Source organism: Camponotus floridanus, unplaced genomic scaffold, assembly GCF_003227725.1.
Source record: "Camponotus floridanus strain SB8 unplaced genomic scaffold, Cflo_v7.5 scaffold37, whole genome shotgun sequence".
Lineage (NCBI taxonomy): Eukaryota > Metazoa > Arthropoda > Insecta > Hymenoptera > Formicidae > Camponotus > Camponotus floridanus.
In genome coordinates, this window is record NW_020229514.1 from 263,495 (window position 1) to 269,494 (window position 6,000).

General features: G+C 32.9%; 1 protein-coding gene across 1 annotated transcript in view; it reads right to left on the bottom strand.

Annotated features, from left to right (window-relative positions):
* The window catches only part of LOC105258784 (beta-galactosidase), a 111,962-nt gene extending 106,438 nt beyond the window's left edge, over nucleotides 1-5,524 (bottom strand). Inside the window, exons 1-2 of the mRNA XM_011270292.3 lie at nucleotides 5,345-5,524; nucleotides 5,096-5,210 (exon numbers count right to left, since the gene is read on the bottom strand). The gene's annotated coding sequence lies outside the window, so the exon portion shown is untranslated. The remainder of the gene's footprint in view (nucleotides 1-5,095; nucleotides 5,211-5,344) is intronic.
* Nucleotides 5,525-6,000: the final 476 nt, after the last annotated feature.

Below are 6,000 nucleotides of genomic sequence, written 5' to 3' on the forward strand. Positions count from 1 at the left end.
TCGTTTCATGAAACTATTGTTCAATTTATACCATTGGCTGTATAAATTGTTTAAGCGTTGTCTTATATAAAATATATAATATTAATACATATATTTCATTTTTGAATAATTTTATACTTCTCGATTGTTAAATAACTGAACAAATTATATAATTAATTTGATTTTAGTATAATCATATAATTGATGGATAACTTGTACCATTTATAAACAAGCTTTTCTATGCTAACAAAAGAATAATAAAAGTAATATAACAAATTACACGTCAACACGCGCGCGGTTGAACCCATGTTCGCGATAAATGTCGGAAGCGACCGCGGAATATCTTGATCGTGTGAGAAGTGAATGATTTTAAGAAATTCTTGTAAACGAGGGAAACCATTTTGCATACATCATCGCCGATGTACCGTGTGAAGTCGTTTGATTAGACAGCCTAACTAAGTTGGCACGCCGGGCGAACGGCAAACGGCCTTTTCCTCTCTGCCTCCCATCACTGCACCTTGACTCCTGCTCGACCACAGTTTCCCATTAAGTATTCACGTTGACCCCAATTTGCGTGCAAGGAGTGTTCTAGGAAACGGAAAGCACGATGGTATGCAGATACGGAAGAAGAATTTTGCGCGAAAGCTTTCCGGAAAACCACTTTTATCCACCATTGTAAGAGACGAGATGGATAATATCGAAAAACGTATTTCACTTCGTGGATTCATTATCGGAGATTTGCTTTACGATAATTAGCGAATAAACCGAAAGAAAAATATTGTGGTAAAGACGTAGTGCTAATTGACTGTAGCATCGGTTCGTAAACATTTAATTATTTTTTTACTGATTTAAAAATGTTTCCTTCTTATCCGCATCAATCTCTTTGCAGTCGACAATACTCTGTAATCTTATTGAGTTTTTAATTACTTTAATATTTAATTCTTTGTCGGTAATATATTAAAATATTAATGTACTAAAATATTAATTTAATATATACTTTACAATTTTTTAAACAAAATTAGTTTTAATTCCAACTTTTTCCCGCGTAAACATTAATATTATTTTTCAACAAAATTTAGATTTATTTAAAAAATTATTTTTTTAACTGAATATATTATAATTACACTTCGTATTATTACATACAATTGTAACATAGATTTTTCTGCATATTTCATCGGCATTTATTTAGATTTTAATAAAATATAAAATTTGCAATTGATAATTTGATAAACAGATTTATAAGTAACATATAAAGCAATATTCAAAAGCAATATTGAAGATTAATGGAATCCTGAAAAGTACTAACACATATACATACACTTTGTAATTATGTGATTATACGTTAAGTGTTAAACTATTTTAATGCAATCAAAGGGTCGACTCGTTTCACAACCCATTGTTCCATTACAATATTTTCTGTTAAATGATATTAGTTCTAATTTCCATTACTAAAACTATTGTGCGAGTATTGCTTCGTATATACAGTGATAACGTAAGTTAATAACTATTTAATTTTGATAATTGCTATTAAAATTATTTTATATCAAATCAAAGGATCGATCTTTTTTCAACAAAATTTTCCTTGTCGTTAAAAATATTTCGATTTATCATATTATCTAAACTAAATTAAATCGCTAAAACTATTGTGCGAGTATTGCTTCGTTATATACAGTGAAAAGTATCACTAATGCCCAATAATGCTATTAAAAGTTATATATAAATAATAAGAATAATCTTTTTTCTCGCAAAAAATTTTCTCTCCGATACTTTGTAGATTTCGCGAGCATTTTCTAATCTGCTGAATAAAATATTTTCAATATCTAATTAAAATCAATACATATCAATCCTTTTTGAATATTTATATATTAAAATAAGTATTGTTATTATATTATATCAATATTTTGAATAAAATAATGTTTAAGAGAAGTTTAATATATTACCGACGCATATTGCTTTATTATATGAAAAGTTTAAGTTTTCTAACAAGTAGTTGTGTCTCCAATTTACATATTATATCTATAATTATAATTTTCGATTTTTAATTCATCAAATTACGAAAAATAATATAGAGGAATAGTATCACTGATTTTTCAGTCGCTAAATATAATTTGCTTGGAAACAAAATTACGTACGATCGCAATCAAACTGCATGACGAAATTTAATCTTTTCGAGACTAATTTCTCTGACGAGACATCTTATATATTATTGATAAATCACGATGAATTTTGCAAAACGTCGTCGATAATCGTAAGGAATAACAATGTCAAATATTAAAAATAACTTAGACGTTAGATCAAGATTTATTAAAATTATTATCTCAAGACGAGAGAAAATATTCGGGCATTTACACAAATAGCTGACCTATTTTTTCACATGAAATTATTTCGTTCTTGATTAAACTAACAATAACGCATTACTCTTAAACTTTCCATCATTTTTAAAAAGACACATTTTTAGAATTTCGTTCATTGTGCTATTTACAGTTTTTCAAAGTAACAATTGCGGTATAAAATAACGCTTAATTTCTCAGACACGGGACAATGTTATTTTTGATACTTGTCTCTCATCATCTCTCGTCTCTCTTTACAAGCGTCGGCGGCGTTTCTTTGCAAAATCCATCGTGAGTTCGCCGATAGCGTGTCCCAGAAATACGAAAATCAAGTCTCGTCGTGCAGCTTGATTTCGATCGCAGGTAGACACACACAGGATGTGACAAGCACGAGAGTCGGGGGCATGTACAGCCAATCAGTGGTTTTTCCTAGACTGGCTGTCATTCAGTCAGCCAAGTGGAAGGACAGGAACGGCTTGTGGTTCGGCTTTCGCATTATTCATTATGCAGTTCACAACACGCCGTCACCTGCCACCGCAGTCCTGTATACACAGCCAGGTCAGGATTGACCACACACGCGCTACTGACATGCACACAGAGATGCAACCGACAAGAATATATAAGCGTGTATAAGCCTATGATAAAAATAACTTCTGGAATAGATTCGTCGCGCGCGTGTTATCGCTAAAATATTATAAGTTGCAGCAATCATTTCGATGCATCATCAAACACTATTGCCTGTAAACTCATCGCGTTCTCATCCCGATTATCGCTTCCATGACATTATTTATTTTTCAAGATAACAATCACATAGATCACAAAAATCTTTTATCTTTGAAATGGAATGTATCAAATTTCCCGAGATGCAAACGGAAAATATCCGCAAACGTATAAAATCTTTCCTCTTATATATTTAACAAAAAAACTATTAAATAGATATCAATGGCTCTATTTTTTAGATTGATACGAAACGAATAAATTGGATACTACATATATCATATCGATGAATATGTTATCAGTATATAATTATGTGTTCTTACGTCATCGATTTATCTCATATTATTCCGTGTGCCAAAGTATTAAAGTATTTACCGAAAAATCAATATTTTACATTTAATACTTTACATCTTTATTTTTTATATTTTACGAAATGCTTTATATTTTAAATTTTGAAATGTCAGAATATAAATAAATAAATATATAGATATAAAAATATACACACATATATGTGTATCGCATTTTTCGCACCTAAAATGAACAAAGCGAATTCGTCAACCTTGTTTCCATCATGCGGACGCGATTCGTAGCGAAAACTAATAGGCTAAGATCACAGTTACGATACACAGAAATGACTCGGATCAGAAACTTTACTCTAGGTTCCGTTGAGTGACAGCGCCCTATCCATCCAGGCAATATGTTTATACTAGACTGATAATGAATTCATGCTGTGCGTATAGGGCAAGCTACTTGTGAACAGGTTGCAAGAGCATTACGGATCGGCTCGCACAGATGCTCTTTTGTCGGCAGATGAGTGCGAGCCCAAGGGATAACGCTGGATGATATCAGATCTGTCGGATCGATATAAGAATCAGGGGAATCGAGGTACACGCGCACACATTCACGCACATATTTTTGTATGTACGCATGCACGCGTAAACGCGCTGTCGCGTGAATGTGCGCGATTCGCAGCCGGGAGATCCCACGGGTCCCAATGGGAAACCATCCACGGGGCTTAATGACAATTCTGGCTATTCTATATCGCTCAAACGCTCGTTTGCGCTCGTTTGTATGTACGATCATTGATGCTTAAAGCGTGTATACGTATAATGATAAGAAAGAAAGGCAATATTCGTAATCAAAGATACGAGAACAATCGCGAGAAAACAACGCGAAAATTTTGATAAATGCTATTTGCATCGTCGTAATGAAGTTTCCACTGACAGTTTATCACCCTTAATCAGGAACAGAAATTCTTCGAATGGATATATATGCTGAATGTAAATAAAAAATATACGGACCTTGCGAAAACAACCAGCGCTCATCTCGAAGGAAGAGAAAGATTTTTTTCATTTGACAGATTAATGTTTTGAAACTTTAATATCTCTGATATTTATTTGCTATCATAATGCATGTCGAGTAATAGATGCGTGTGATAGAAATATGAAAAAGGAAATTAATTTCTGTTAAAAAAAAGATTTTATAATTTCTCATTTTTATTAGAGCCAATGAAATTCAAACACATCAAAATGCACAAATGAATAATGTAACAGGAAATAAGATGAAAAAACAGAAGAAAATTGTAAATATAGCGTGTTACACATATTGGAAATATTTGCAAATAACTATGCACTTGTGTACTTTATTTTTTATGTACATGTATAATCGACATCTCGAGAATGAATTGTCGTCGGTAAAGTATTATTACAGATTTCTTACCGAGCTCCTTGGGTAAGGAACTTTTACGATTTAATGGATAATTGAAGCGTTTTGATGTGACTGATTGTCGATGATAATGTATCGACCTGGCTTTATTATCGACTAAGCTCTATCGAAAAATATATCAAACATAGATACATTTTATATAAAATAAAAGATATAAAAGCAGAAAAATGGTTTTCAGATACAGACAAATAAATAAAAAAAATGTAAATATAAAAATTGATTTATTTGTACAATATTCTTATTAAATTGGAAAATAAAATCAACAACAAAAACATTTTTCTGCTAAAAAAGATATAATAATAAATCGTTGCATCGAATCAATCGAAACGACGATATGTACTTACCTGATAATCAGGTATCAGTACGGTCGCTTCCGTTCCAATTCAACGAGAAGACATCTTGATGACTTTGATGCATGCGAAGATCGAATGAGGCTTGTCGGAATCCATAGAAATAAACCTGCGATTGATATCACCAATTATGCGTCTAGTAATAAATATTTACATGAATTAACAGCAAAAATATTATTTTTTTTTGTTAAAAAACCAGAATATCATCGCTCTAAATCAATCGAAATGACGATATATATTTACCGGATCAGTTCTCGATCACTTCCGTTGAAGTTCGAACGAGGAGACATCAAAGCATGAGAAGATTAGGGAATGATTTCCCGCAATCCATTGAAGTGACACTTTACGCGAGACACTCGCGACCTTTCACGCGCGATTTACTTTTCAGACGGCAACAATCGCGAGGAATCTAATGATTCGATACGAGTGATATTTCCTACAAGAAACCATGGATCTATCGAGAAGCGATATTGCGATTCTCGAAGTGCCGGAACGGATGAAAACAAGCAGCAAACTTCACGCAATTGATGTAAACAGAAATCTGAAATAATCTAATAAATGTTCGAAATACTTAAAGTATATGTATATAGCATGCGAATTATATTGCAGACGATGCAATTGACGCAGTTAATTATAAAATACGGACGCGCGCGATTGATACAATGATCAAATATTCGATGCATCTCGGCGAGAATTAGTATTCGGCAGACGACGATTACGCGCAGATTCAGTCAATTCGCGACGAACAGAATCACCGATACCGACGAATTACACGCGACAGTTGACGAATTATAACGCAAAACACTCGCGACCAATTTTCGCGCACGAGATTCACTTTCAAACGACAATAATCCGGAAAAATGCGGAGCGATTTTTGAACGCGACACACCACTAGTCAC